Below are 15,862 nucleotides of genomic sequence, written 5' to 3' on the forward strand. Positions count from 1 at the left end.
AGAGAGAAGTTAAGTAACTGGCCCAGCAGTGTGTCAGAGGCAGAGCTAAGCAAGGAACTGAGCTTTACCGGACATTCCCTCCTCTTAAATGGTCTGAACAGGAGTAGCACGGGGTATTAACTACGCATGCCCCTTCTCGAAGTGACTCCTGTAAAGGTCAACACTTTGCCATCTAACATTCCTGTCACATTTGTCTCACGTGGTAATTCTAGAATAGAATCATGACTGTGGTTGTCTGTGAGAATTTGCAATTTGGGGTGGATTTAAATTAAAGAAAAATCTAAAAAGCAGTTGTCTTGGAGTTTTCAGCATCTGAAAAAAGAACACAGATACACCACTAGTACTTCTTTCTGAGCTTTACAGCACTCCAGGGAATCAATAGGGACCCATTGTTTTCCCTGTTGGCAAGATTTTAGAGAAAAATACCTTACTCCTATGTCTACGAAGACATATCTTAAGGATATATTGTCGTACACATGGTTTCTGGAAGACCACAGAGAGATGGAGTTTTACAATTGCTCTCGGTTTATTTACTCACACTCTGACATCAAGACCTCTGTAAAAATGGAATCAGTGGTCATTATATTTTGTGATTAGGGGCTGCAGATGGCCGACATTTTAACCTCAGTAATGGCTGAGGGTGGACGCCAGGGCCCTTCTGCACGGCTCACCCTTGTTTGCGATCTGATTTAGCAGCATCTTAATTTGAGTTAAAAGACATCTTTGGAAATTTTTGCTCAGTGCTTGTAAGAGCATTCTGGAACATTGCATGTTACCTGATGCTATGTGAGAGGAGGTGCTCAAGCAGTCTCAGCTTCTCTGAGCCCCGACTCTTCATCTGGACAAGCTTGAGAAGTGGTAGAACTTCTGTCCTACCTGCAGCATAGACCTGTATCACTGTGAAGTTGTGTTAATGACTTTGCCAAGAATTTTCTCAATGCGTAGTAGGCGTATTTGCTGGAGGAGCTGGTCTTGCAATCCCTGTGTGTCTGGAGCAGTCAATTATGAATCTGCTAATTAGCTTGATATTTGGTCTCCCAGCTCAGTGAGCTTTGTGAGCTCCACCAAATCTGAATTTCCAAATGATTTGAAAAGAGGAAAGGGAAAGATTGGGCCAAAGAGGCGATTGCAAGTCAATTTCTTATAGTTAGAATTTACTCAGCCCAAGAGCCGTCCTTTTCTGTTCGTAGAAAATTTCCGTTCTTATCCTGTCATAGCTGCTAACCTGTCCCAGGATGAACTACCGTGGTTTGCCGAAAATAAGACCAGGTCTTATATTAAGATTTGCTTCAAAAGACACATTAGGGCTTATATTCAGGGGATGTCTTCCTGAAAAATCATGCTAGGGCTTATTTTATGATTAAGTTTTATTTTCGGGGAAATATGGTAGTTCTGCCTCCCTTTTCTGTGTTCAGTATTAGCACTTGGAAAAGCCTGTGGCTGCATGGTCTGACGTGTGGCCTCTCCAAGGGACAGATCTCACCTCTCTTCCTTGCCCTAAATGAGGCCCAAATTTTCTATTCTCTGTAATGCCAGCTGCTCTGTTAATTCTTCTTCCTTTTACTAATGAGTAAGTGTGACTTCTCCAGATTCAGCACTTTCCATCTGCCTTACTCTCTTTACAATTTTTTTTTGAGACATTCACCAATAAATGCTAATATTTATTGAAAGTGTTTTATATGCCAGGCACTTTTGGAAACACTTTAATAGTAATAGGTAATATTTATTGAATGTGTACTGTGTACCAGGCACTGCTTTAGCCTCTGGGGATGTTGAACAAACAAAACAAAGGCTGTACCCCTTGGAGCATATGTTTTATTGGGTAAGCAGCCAGAAAATAAACCGTATCAGCAAACAAACATATACTATGTCAGGTAGTTTACATGTGCTCTGATGAAGAAATGGAGGTGGAGAGTGACAGTGTGTGTAGGGCTGGTTGGGGAAAGCCTCTATGATGAGGGGATATTTAGGAAGAGCAGAGTCTCCCAAGAAAATGAAAGAACAAGCCCACTTTGCTTCAAGTCTCCTCCTCCCATGTCAACTCAGTCGGAACCTGTCTGACGGGGAACCCTTCTTCCCTACCTGTATCTGCTAAAGGCACCACTTTCTCCTAGAGCCCAGGCTCTCGGCCTGTACTCTGACCCTTCCTTCCTCTTTCCTTATCCAAATTGCCAAACCTCTTTGACTTTCCATTGAAATATTTGTGGTGGTAACTGCCTTACGGAAAAGAAAACACTGCCTGGTTGAGCGCTTTGCCCCTCCATTTCAGAATTACTGTAACAGCTTCCTAAGTGATCTCTCCTGGCTGCTAGCCTCTCTTTGCTCATCAACTTGTTACCACCCAAATATTGAAACATAGAAGCCATTGTTTGAGTCCTTACTCTGTCCAAGGCATGGGGTCCTCCCAAGAACTTTATGATGCAATTGTTATTCTTCTTCCCATTTTACAGATGAGGAAACAGACTCTCTCAAGGCCACTCACTGATTCAGGAAGTGGTTAATCCAGGGTTTGAACTCAGATCCCACTGAGTTCACAGGCCCTTTTTAGCCACAAGTCTATGCTGTCTCTACCCTGCTGCTATGTCTGATTACAACCCTGCTTTGATTTCTCACTCCTTTGCTCAGAATATTTCTGTGCTTCTTATCTGTGGGGAAAAGTCCAAATGTTCCAGAATAATATTCAAAGTCTTCATAACTCAGCCATATTTTACCTGGCTTCTGGTTGTATATCTGGGTTTCCCCCTGTGACAATTGAAGGGGAGAAGAATATGCCACCCCCAAATCTGCCACTTTGGCATGTGGATTACTTTGAGCTGAAGGCAATCAAGGTCAGTAGACTAAGGAAAACAAACACACACACACACACACACGTAAACAAAGAACTTTTACCTCTCCCTTAACTTTCTAAAAGAAGTGAGATAGGTGGCCTGACCCAAAAAGAGAACTATTACCAGAGATAACTTTTTATCTGAATGACCTGTCTGCATGGCCTGACAAACGTCTAATTACCAAACATCTATTCTTATTGTCCTGTGAACTACCCTCCTTCCCTTGGAAACCCCAAGCCCCTGTCCCATTCCTTAGCTCAGGATGGCCTTCGAGCCTCAACTCCCCGACATGCCTTTGGGCCTCATACCTGGGGGATTCCTTACATATGAAATTTAATTTGTTTTTCTCCTGTTAATCTGTCTTGTGTCAATTTAATTATTAGACCAGCCAAAGAACCTAGAAGGGAATAAGGGAAACACAATTGTGTTTTGCCCCTGCACAACCTGTGTATGCTGGGCATACACAAATGTGTTTGTGTATACCTGTTCACAGCTGGCTATACCTGTGGTCACAAGGTGAGAAATTCTTCATTCCGTCTACATAAACTTACTCTCTCCTCATGCCGCGGCTCAGACTCTACCTCCTCTTACTGCACCTTCACCTCCAGCCCCCACACCCTTAGGAGGGGTGTCTTGCCTGTGTTAGGCCAATCCTAACTTCCTCTGAGCACCTGTGGTTCTAGTGCTGATGGCCACCTCGCCATGCCCACCGATTTCCTTAGCACTGTTTCACATGTGATCATAAAATACTGAGAAAACTTATACATCTACAATGAGTATAACTCTCCTAAGCCAGAGTCTTGGGATATGTATACGTATTTCACTCAAGCTTCTAAGTGCTCAAAACACATTTGGAGGAAGTTGCTTTTCTAAATTGCCTTCCAGCTACCCAGGAAAGTCAATTTTCTTCTTTAATAGCTACGACTCCTTTTCGGGCTCATGATGACATGAACACAGCCCAGTCACCCGTCTGAGTCATCAGCAGGGACTTCATTTAAAATTTGGCTATTTCCCTACGTCAAATCCATCCTCAAGGCATTAAAACTAGATACTCATTAGAACGTGCCACAGGAAATTCTGAAATGAGAGTTCTGAAGACGTTTGTTTTAAATGTGAGGGGATGATGGTGGGAGCAAAGTAGGCCTGCAACGTTCCTCTTATTTCTTAATCCATTGTCTCTCATTTTTCTGCTTCTTAGTAAAAGGAAAGGAAGAAGAGGGAAGCGTGGGAATGAAAGGAAAGGCATTCAAAGGCAGTTTGAGTCATGGGAAGCGGCTAAAACTTACAAAAAAGAAAATGCACAGCATTCCCTCCTGCATCCAGGCCTTCTTCAGGAGGATTGAGCAGGACATTTCACTTTGAAAATGGAATGGGACCTAGTCTAGTGCAATTGGAAACATGGGTGATAGAGGCAGGACGAAAAGGTGGAAAGGGCTAGGTACACTCACAATGATATTTATTTTCAAATAATTCTCCTGAGATAAGGGAGGGAACTTCACATAGAGGGAGAATAGAGAGTAGAGGGTTTGGTCCAAGTCACGTAGATCAGGCTTTGGTCTTTACTCTTCTAGTTACAAGCGACTAACTCCATCACTCAATTTGACAATGAGCTCGTTGAGAAGTACCATGGAACTTTATTCTACTTTGAACATTCAGCGCTTAGCACATGTTCCACACATCAGCACCGTGTTTCCCCGAAAATAAGGCCTAGCCGGACCATCAGCTTTAATGTGTATTTTGTAGCAAAAATTAAGACCTGGTATCATATTATATTATATATATTATATTATATTATATTATATTATATTATATTATATTATATTATACCCGGTCTTATATTAAAGTAAAGCCGGGTCTTATATTAATTTTTGCTCCAAAAGACGCATTAGAGATGATGGCTAGGTCTTATTTTTGGGGAAACACAGTAGGACTCAATAAATATTTGCTGAGTGAAGACAGGAAAAATAATTGGTTGCTGGGAGAGGTTGAGCGGCTTATTGTGCACTGTCATTTCTGGAAGTGGCTAGCAGGTGATGCCTTCATAAGAGCAGGAGCAAATGAAATCTTGACTCTTTAGTGGAAAACTTGAGAGAAGCCGTAGGCCTTACCCAGTACTCTCCCCGGAGAGCATGGCTTCCAGCAATTCACCACACTCTCTTATTCCTAATATTGAATGTGCAAAATTCAGGTAAGTGGCTAGCACTGTCTTTACTTGGGTCACTTTCACAGGAGGCCCACAGGGATCCTTCAGAAGGTTTTCATTTACAGCTAAACTTTGCGATGTGAAACCAGTTCTACCCCAGGCCTGCACTGTGTCAAGTGGTTCCCCTGTTCTCCAAGAGAACATATCCTCCCATTGGTTCAGTATTTTCTCTGAAATTTTCCCCTAAAGTCATTGATTCTTTCATTATTCTGAAATTCTTCCCCAAAGTCATTTATACCCTGCTTTGGCAGCCTGTGGGTTGAGGTATTGGGTACCCCTGCATATTTTAAGCTGCTACCTGATGAGTACCTGCTCTATGCCTGTGACTTATCTGTTGAATTTCTCAGAGTAGTTCCACAAAATGGTCATAAATGAGGAAACCAGCTCAGCAGGCTTAGGCAGCTTTCCCAGAGTGACACAGCTTGTAAATGGGCGCGAGAGTATTCAAACCCAGAGTCATCTGTCCAACGGCCTTGCTGAGATTTTTTTATTATATTTTACATAGACTGCAGTTTAATATATCTGTGTCAATGAGATCCAGGGACAATAACGATATAATAAAAATTAAGAGAGTGCTTACGGCTGTCTTATAGAGGGAGTCTAGCTCACTGTCAGTGTGAGCAGAGCCACTCAGCCCTGTCAGTTTTCAGACAGTTCCAAAGGAATAAATACTGAGCCTGAGGCTCCTTGGTGACCAGAAACCCAATTAAAGGTGCTAGAGATTCTGATTGGCAAGAGCTGGGGATAGAGATGCTCAGTGTGACTGTTTGTGTCCTTGTTTGTGTGTGTGTGTGTGTGTTTGGGGGGCGGGAGTGGTTCCTAGGTCTTCACAGGAGTTAACAGTCATTTTTGCTAGGACTGGACTTGGCAAAACAACAGAGTAGATGTATTTTACCTTGGACCTCTAGACCCCTAGAGCCCTCTGTCCCAACAGGGCCAATTCATTGTATCAGCACCCAAGTCATAACTTCTCTGTCCTGTGTCTCTCTGTCTCAGGTTTTTGCTATATGGTAAGTTGCAATGAACTGGACAAGGTAAATGAAATAAAATAGATCATCAACATAACACTAAATAGTGTTTCTTTTGGTGAAAAAAAAAAAAAAGATTTAACTCAGTTAAAGAGTATCTCCAGGCGTGGGGGATGTTAATGTTGGGAACGTCAGGAGGGATTGGCCTCCAGGGGAGGCTGAAGGGAGGCGAAAATCCAGGTGCTGATGGGGGCTTTCGTTAAGGGAGGATTGGAGGAAAGTGGGTGGGAGGATTTGAGGTTGGAAGAACCTCTTGGAGTCTTTTATTTCAGACCTTACTCTATACCTTTCCATAGCACTAAGCCTGATCATCCTGGCTTTGATGGTCTGAAATGTCTTCTTTGAGCCTTTTAGAAATGCTCCAAGTAGAAATATACATGATTCATTTTTTTGCACACTTCACATGCTAGAAACTGGGCATTATTTCCATAATCCTCAGAGGAGCCTTGGAAGGTAGATACTGTTATTCTTTCCTCTCACCCTTATTTCAAATAATGAAATGGGGATTCAGGAAGGCCATAAGCTAGTTAACGGCATAGCCAAAATTCAGAGCCAGGACTATATGATTATAAAGCTAGGCTCTTAACTGCTCTATTATGCTGTGAGAATAAAGTGGCAAACCTTAATATAACAGTGCTCATTACCACTATTCCAGCAAAAAACATTCATTTATTCATTTAATAGTAAATGTGCCAGGTTCTGTGGTAGTAGATATTAGGGATATAGGATGAATAAAACAGACAAACTGAATCAGATGGAGTTTACCTTTAGAGAATACTAGAATAAAGTTTCCACAAACTTAGGAAAAGCCTGATTGTTCTGTAGCCATGGTAACAAGTAGCCAACAGAATCCATTTTAAATCTGTTAATTTGGTCAACAACAACTTGTCGTAACGAAAGCTGGTTTTAAAACCAACCAGTATCAGCCCCTCATTTCTGAAAATCAGCCAATCAGAGATTAACTTTCTCCAGAAAACCTGCCTCTCAACTCCAACCAATCAACAACAGCTGTACCCAAGCACCCCACCTTATGTCAACCCATGTCTGCCTCTGAACATCCACCAGTCACAGAACTCCATGCTTTCCAATGCCCTCTATGAGATCGGCCATCTGTTCTGCTCAGGGAGACCTTTTGGCCAGCATGGCTCTTCTCTATTATAGAGCAATAAAGTCAGCCTTGTGGCTCAGTTCCACATAGTGAGTGGTGTTCCTTGTCCTCTGACAACACAAACAAGTATACTATGTCCTACTATGACACACCATGTCAACTAGTTTCTGGCTACTGAAAAAACAGAGTAGGTCAGAGGTTGGAACATGACAGGTAGGGGCTGTTTTGGATGGAAAGCTCTGGACAGCCTCTTTGGTGGTGGAATGTTTGCGGAGAGACCAGACTGATTTGCGAAGGGTCCAGACATGAGCAGATCTAGACACAGAGCTTCCAGAAATAGGGAAGAGACCTGGGGTAGGAGAGAGTGCCTGTGTGTGTGGCGAAGGAGGAGAAGGTGAGGACAGAGAGGAGGAAGTGGGTGGAAGCTGATTCTTCAGGGCCTTGGGGGTTTGGGATTTTGCTCCAAATGTAATGGAAAGGCAGGGAATACCCAGGAATGGAGCATGTCCTGTGCTTTAAAAATGATGCGTGTGTACTTGCATGTGTGTACACACACACACACACACACACATTGTGAAGTCAAGTTCAAAGATCCTTTAGATCTATAACCAGGTTTATGCCATTGAACATGGGAGTTTGTAGGCCCTTAGCGAATGCTACTGAACCTGTTGACCCTCTCCCATTGGGAGTCCCATAAACGTGATTTTACTACTACTGATGTAGTCCAGTGACGGGTCTGAGAGATTGTACACTTCACTATACGCTGCTGTATTGTCTTAGGTACGTGTTATGCGGAGGCTGTAGAGCCCCAGACTATAGTGAAGCTTGCCCGCGTCAGAGGAGGGACTGGTCTACCCCTACATATATTAGCTAATTGTTTATCTTAGTCATTACATGCAAAGCTCTGTGTCTGTATTTCTCAATCATGGTTTATCCTGATCTGACAGATGGGGATAGATGCCAATCAAAAGACTGAAGTGTGCTCCATTTTATTCATTTTACACATTTCTTCAGTGAGATCACCAAGCTGTCTTCAACTGAGAGAGTTTCTGTTAATGAATTCTTGAAACATGATTTAAGTGGCTTTAGGATATGAATGCCGTACATGCTCATTGTTTTGGCCTGGGGACTGCTGCTGAACAGGGTGACTGCTAGTTTGTGCTGCTGGCTCTTGCTGACATTGACAATCGATCTACACTGGGCAATGAGGCCAGCCTGGCTGTTTTGTGTGGGTGGGTAGTCTACCCTTTAATTCCTGGCTGCTTTAATGTTTCAAAAGCATTAACTCAAATTAGGATGCAAATCTTTCTCTTTTTCATCAGTCCCAACTACTGAACCCATTCCTTCAGCCACGCCTTCAGACTGCCTTGGACACTTGGGGATGGGTTTTGCTTATTCACATTTGCATTGCAGCCTGATTTGTGGACACGCCCTCTCTAGATTGGCAGTTATTTGCCAGTTCCCGAGTACCAGTTACATTGAGTAGCAGGAAATAAAAAGACAAGCAAGGAATTAGTAGAGCTAAGAGGGTGGCTCTTTGTTATTCTTCCTTCTTAGTACATCTTATAGTTATCTCTGAAAGGAGAAAAGGAGAATTTATTTAAACACGCTAAACACTATGAGTCGTGACTTTTATGTGCGTCATGGTAATAGCACCGCTAATGCTATACTTCATAGAGGAGTGACTAAATCTTTAGAGAAGTAGACTCGTAATATGGTTTCAAAGGACATGTTGCTAATGTAGTTGTTGCTTTTTTTTTTTTTTAATCAAAACAGAGAGACCCTATTCCAAGCCTGTGTCTGCGCTCCACTAATGGGCGTGGAGGTCTGATATGATTCAGTGTGGGGAGCTGAAGTAGCTAGAGACTTAGTGCTTGTTTGGCTTTGGTGCTCTGCTGAAATTCTTAAAGGATGTAGTTGAGAAATCAGCAAGGGTTGACTCTCCTCTTCATTGCTTTTGGTTGTCTAGTGAATCAAAAACACAATATAGTCTTCTTGAGGTCTTGTTGACTGTTCCTTCTCTATAGGTCAAATTGTAATTGAAATATGGCAAAAGGCATTGGAGTCATGAAACACAGAATCCCTGTGACACATGAGCTAATTTCTAGCATAATACTGACTTATTGTTTGTGTTCTATTCATAAGTTAGGCAGGATTACATTTTGTTAAGAATCTCCTATCATTGGGAATAGTCAATAGTGGATGGATTATGATGTGTTGGATATGAACATTGCTTGTAAGTCATGGTGCACTTGTAAACACTACTTAGTGTCACCTGTAGCAGGAACCAGTTTTTCATGATCCCTCTTGGAGTTACCACTAGCTGGGTCTCTATCATGGAAGCCTACAGTATCATTTCAAGTGCAATAGCAACTGCATAATCCTTGTTAGCCAAAGACTGCAGGTCTTGCCAGAACTTGTATTACAGTGGCCTTCCTGATAATTGACGTTCATTCATCTTGTCACTTGGCCATGTAAAAAAATGGTAGCCGTCACTGTATTTGGAGGTATCAGACTCTATGTCCTCTGAATGTGATTCAACTCCTGGGTTTCTTGGTGATGGAGGCATCAAGACCACCTGATGTTCAGGGATGTGAATGACTGTGAAAGTTCCCAAGGTTTATTCTGCTGGGTATCCTTACAGAGAGGCCCTTCCTTTCACACAGTATACATCCAGCACCCATAAGTGCTCTCCTTTGCTGCAGGAGCAGGAACTGAACCAAACTGAGGATGTGCTGGGAAATGTGTTTTTTGGTTCTTGCTAATTAGCGGTATGGTGTGATAAATAAATTCCAATGCAGTGCCCTTGGAAGTGTCCCCCATATTTGCGTGATGAAAATTATTTCTCTCTGATAAAGGGAGGGGATTTGGAAAAGAAAAAAATGACATTCTTGGGCTTCAAGATGTGGAGAGGAAGATCAAGTGTTTTCTTCTTTCTGTGATGAGAACCAGCTCATTACAGAACTGAAAGTGAATGCTGTGTGTCATATTTAAACTAGGGGCTGTGCTGAAGTATTAAGTTAGTGATAGAATTTTTGTTTTGTGTTTTCATTGAGGATGCCAGCAGTCTGCTCTCACAGGAAGAACAGGAGTCTGACCTCCAGCCTTTTCTCTTTCTTTAATTTTTCATCCTGTGTATTGCTCCCTCATCATTCTAGAAGTGGTTAAAAGATAAGAAGTTCTAATGTCTTTGCATTGTCTGGGAAGAAGTAGAAATGAATGTTAGTCTTTGATAAATTAATGAGACATATTGTAATCGTTAAAATAATCCCTAAAACAATAGTAAAACCGTGTATAACTTCCACACTAAAAGGCTAAAAATAAAATAATTAAAAATATGCTAATGACAATGAATGAAGAGGAAAATTTGAGCAGTGGGACAAAAGCACCACACGCATTGATAGATATAATAAACCCAAATATTTTAGCAATTAAATTACATGTAAATGGACTAACTGTTGTAATGAAAAGACAAAGACTGTCATATGGATTTTTAAAAAAAATTTCAGGAGACATTTAAAGGGTGAGGAAATAAACGTTTGAAAAATAAAAAGATGGAAAAAATATATCATGCAAATACTAACCAAAGAAAAGCAGTTGTAGCTTGATTCATATCAGTGTTGATCATATGATGGATATGGTTGATTACACTATGGGTTTATGCTTTATGGTGTATGTTTTTATAATCAGAGTGTCTTATAGTTAGAAAAAAATAAAATGATCACACTTTATCATTACTGGAAAACATTTCATAATTGTGGCTGATTTCTTTTTTCTTTTTGATAAAGATGTAGGCTTTTTACTGCCTCTGAAGAGGCCTTTCAACCATAATGTTAATGATGTACCTTTATGTAAGGTAAGTGGAACATAAATACTTTGTTTAAGCCATTGTAATGTAATGGGAAACATCTTGTGTTAAAAATATCATTATCTTAATGGTGAAAGGGGTGGGGAGAATGCAAAAGCAATAAGTTCTCTGGGGACTAGGCTATATAGCGAAAAGTAGAGTCATCTTTTCCTGACCAGTGACTTAGCTTATTTCTGAGTAAAACAGGTCAATGATGTGCTCTAACTAAAGCAAAATTTGATTGGATTCATTTGTAGCTGATAAGGATTCTGGGGCCTGAATAGCACTTAATTATTGAACTGGAAATGTAGAAAGGAGAAGAGCTAAGACATTTAGCAACAAAACATTTTGCGAGTGTCTTTACTTCATCCTCCATCATGACAACGATCCGCGTCACACATAGCTTCTGGTACGGCAATTTCTGTCAAATAAAAACATTATGGTGTGTCCTCATCCCCCTTATTGACCAGATCTGGCACCAAGTGACTTCTGGCTCTTACCCAAAGTCAAAATGATCATGAAAGATAAATATTTTGAATCGATTCAGGACATCGAGGCAGCCACGACAGCGCAACTAAAGACACTCACAAAAGAGGACTTCCAGAACTGCTTCAGAAAGTGGCAAGAACGATGGCTTAAGTGTGTTCACAGTGAGGGAGAGAATTTTGAGGGGGATTAATGGCAATATGTCTTTTCCTGTAATAAATTATATTTAAACATTCACCATATTTTTTGGTCATGCTTTGTATGGTCATATCGCTTTCCTTCAAGTATTTACAAGTTTTTAGGCTCTCATCAGTGCTCTCATCAGTGGTTCTCACAGGTAATACTACTAGGTTAACCTGCTCTCAATATAGACTGCTCTTTGTTATATGATACTTTCCCTTTTGGCAGATCTTTTTTTTTCTTTAAGCAGAGAAACTAGAGATATATAATTGTTTCCTCTATCTCTAAAATAAACCAAACCATCACCATTCCTATCTTACCTGTTAAACTTTTTAATTTCACCCAGAATACATGGCAATTGTAGAATTTTTTTAAAAAAATAGAGAAGAGCTAAAAATAAATTAAAACTTCTATAATCCCACTACCCAGAGATAAGGTCTGACCCATTCAACTCACAAGTTCTGTGCAACTATTGCATTTCATGTTGCCTACTCATTAACTATTGAGAGACTAATATTTTATTATGTGGTGATTTGTAAATAATTGCCCAGAATTCATTCACAAAAATGTGAAATTATGGCCACAATAGAAAGTCAGGGTTTTATTTTCTCAATTGGAAAGTAAAGAAAGAAATAAAAAAAGATGGAGGAGTGAAAATTTTTTTTCTAGGTGTGTATTTGTGGTGGGTGGTTCTAATTTTCAGGCAGAGAAAAGTTTTTAACTCCTACCTTCCTGATCTATTCTTAGAAATAAGTAGAATTGTTTTTCCAACGAAACTTTGGAAAATTCCCAAGTAGAGAGGTTCTGTAACAGCAAGAGGAATAGGGCAGTGGGGAAATGGCAAGTTGAAGAACTTTAATTTGAAATACAGTAGAGCTGGCCACAGAGTTGGCGCCAGACTTTCCTTGTCCTTAACAAGGGCATTAGGTTGAAAATGAAGGAGGTACTTAAAGCCACAGGTCAGGATATGGGGAAACTCCAGCAAAATTATGTTAAAAGTCTTATGATGTCTTAGGATGATAAGCTTACAGCTTCCCTATGTTACAAACAGATATAATCTTTTGCAAATGCCTTAAGATCTCAGTAGAAAATGAAGGAGTATGTGAGCCAGTAGCAGTCAGCCAGAAGCAAACAAATGGGTTTGGACATGTCACCCCAATGTTCCACACAGAGTGGCTGGCTGCAACATTTGCCCCTATGATTGCCTTGGTGATTACAATTAAAAATGTAGTTGAAGCTTTGTCCTCTTTCAGTCATCTGCCTCATGGGCTGATGGGTTTTGTTCTTGAAACTCTGAAAGGAAACCTTCTGTTGACCCATCCCTACTTTTCAGACAGGTAAGGACTAGCAATTTTACCTACCATGCATAGTCTCTAAAAATTTGTTTTGAAGATGTTCTGTATCAAAAAAGCAATTTAAGAAAGTGGAAAATGTAATAACCTGAAATAAACAAAAAAGTAACACTAAAAAAAAAGTACAGGTGAACAGTAGATCTGTTCAAAATTGACCAACTAGATGATCTTGATGATGGAATAAAGATATGTTTAGTCTGTCAACAAGAAAAAAAGAAAGACAATTAGAAATTATTGAAAAAACAAAAATTTGCAAAGGAAATCCCAATTTGACTATGAAGTATACTAAAATGTTAAAGAATTCTGAGTAATTAATGCTGTATAAGAAAAAAGAATACATTTGAACTTGATGCTTAGAATTGGTATAGTGACAAAGGATTTTATATCCTTTAGCTGATCTAGTCTCACCATCTGGATCTGAATAAAAATATTTAATTGTAATATTGGAAACATTATATTAGTTTTCAATTTTCAGTATTAACTTATATGCAAAGCATAAAAAGATACATTATATTTGCTGACTAAAATGGAAATGTAGTAAAGCTTGACATTCCTAAAGTAATGATACAAGTGATAAAAATGTAAAATCAAAGGGGCTGAAAGGTGGCGTGAAGCATAAAGGCATACATTTTCTCTTATTTCAAAATGGGTAGTTGAATGATATTCTTTAGGCTGGATAATAGAGAAATATAGATTTAGGTATATATTATGTGATTAAAGTAACCAATAAAAGATTATATCTGTGATGGTGACACAAGGGAAAAAAGAGAGAGTGTACCCTAAGATCTTTTTCTCTTAGGGAATCAATATCAATCACTTAAACTTTATAGAGGCACATATGAAAGCAAGACAAGATCATACTTCTCACTCTATATCTTTGTGTTATTTTTTTAAAAAAAATCCATGTGCGTCTTTTGAAATAAAATAAAACAAAGGTGAATGCATGATTTTTAGGAAACTGATAAGCAAATACATTAGCAAAACATCATTAAACATCCCTATTAGAAGAAATAGAGTTTCAAATGCAGCTAAAAAAAAAAAAAGGGGGGGGCACAATCTGCCTACATGTTGTTTCCAAGAGAAATACCTGAACGATCAAGTTTGATAATAAATAGGCACAGATTCTAGGCAAATGCAAGCAAAAAAACAAACAAAAACAAAACAACAAACAAAAAAAACATGGCAATATTAGCCTGGGATAATTTCAAGGCAAAACGCATTAAGTGGAGAAGAGGGGATATTTTATAAGGGTAAAATTTCAGTGCACCAAGAAATTACTATTGTCAGGAATCTTTACGCATGAAAAAACAGGACAGCAATGGGTAAAGCAAAAACTGTTAGGAGCTAAAAGAATTAAAGAAGTGGTCTCCCTGATAAGACAAGTGTCCATCGGATACCCTACAAAATCTTTACAACATTATTGATTACATCCCCCAAACTGACTTTCATATCCCCATGGCAATGTTGTGGTTACCGACTGTGCTTTCTAATTCCCTCACCTTCCCCCTTGCCCCCAACCCCTCCCATCTAGCAACCCTCAGTTTTTCCTCTATATCTCTGAACTGTTTCTGATTAATTTGTTCATTTATTCTATTCTTTAGATAGGTGCCTGACCACTGCAATGTACACCTGAAGCTGAAATTGAATAATAATGAATGTCAACTATAATTTTATATATATGGTAACAGGATGTGGAGTACAGCATAGGAAATAGAATCAGTGGAACTGTAGTAGCTATATACAATGTCAGAGGGGTAGTAGATTGGGGGAGAGGGGGTTATCACTTTGTGAGGGGTGTAATCTAACTATTACATTGTTTTGTACACCTGAAACTAAAAAAACAAAGAAAAGAGTAAGGTAAGAAAATGTTATTACATAGATAATTAGAATAACAATTAAATGGCTTAATTTAATATGCAAAAAAAACCCACCCAGAATATACTTAAAAAAAAAAAAAGTCTGCACCTACAAAGGAATCTTGAAGGCAGTGCTCTTGGGGGTCCAGGTGTGGAGGGGTAACAGTCAGTTTATCCGAATCATAGGTGTCAGGCACTTTCTAGTAGGAGGAAGGAAAAGTTTTATTTCTGTGACATTTTCTCATGGTAAAATTCCATAAAATTGAAAACGTTGAGATAAAGGTAAAGGTATTATCAGGAAATTCTGTCATGATATTTAGTACGTGATCTATAAATTCTGTTCTTATCACCAAGTCACTGAGAAGTAAGACTGCCGATTTTCCCAACTCAGTAAAACAGAGTGAGTCAACCAAAAAAATGATTCTATTGACTTTCATTCTTCTCCATCCAACCCTAATGCCCTTCCTGCTTCTATAGATTCTAGTTGATATAAAAATTTTAGTGGCATGGCTGGCTTCCTCTAATGGAAGCTAAGGTTGCGAGCAAAAGGAGGTCTGCTAGGTACCTGTGCAAATGTCAGATGGAGGGGCAGGGAGGAGGCAGGCAGGGGACTGAAAAAGACATGCTTTGAGCATCAGGAGAAGCTTTTCTAGCACTAGAGACTTGGAAGAGAAATCCACATCTAAGCCAGAAGAGTACATTTTATTAAAAAAAAAAAAAAAAAGCTTCCTGGTATATACCTTTTAATCAAATAGCATTGGGATCTTACAATCTTAGGACAGTAGATATTTTTAGTATTTAACAGAATATATGTTAATTTAATTAATGTTATATTTGGTACTTAACATAGTATATATTAATGTGCTGTTTTATCAGAAACCTTTAAAAAGGAGTTTATTAATGGGACAACCAGAATAAACTTACATAGTAGCAGTTCCTTACTCTCAAATGCCCCCTCCTCCAACTTTTCATAA

At 39.5% G+C, this 15,862-nt stretch overlaps 1 protein-coding gene and 1 pseudogene across 8 annotated transcripts in view; both read left to right on the forward strand.

Annotated features, from left to right (window-relative positions):
* RGS6 (regulator of G protein signaling 6) overlaps positions 1–15,862 on the forward strand; it is a 466,453-nt gene that overhangs the window by 74,692 nt on the left and 375,899 nt on the right. The window lies entirely within an intron of this gene.
* LOC141570451 (10 kDa heat shock protein, mitochondrial pseudogene) overlaps positions 4,958–15,862 on the forward strand; it is a 64,759-nt pseudogene continuing 53,854 nt past the window's right edge.

This window comes from Rhinolophus sinicus, chromosome 3 (genome assembly GCF_057876585.1).
Source record: "Rhinolophus sinicus isolate RSI-liver-muscle chromosome 3, RSI-T2T, whole genome shotgun sequence".
In the NCBI taxonomy this organism is placed as follows: domain Eukaryota; kingdom Metazoa; phylum Chordata; class Mammalia; order Chiroptera; family Rhinolophidae; genus Rhinolophus; species Rhinolophus sinicus.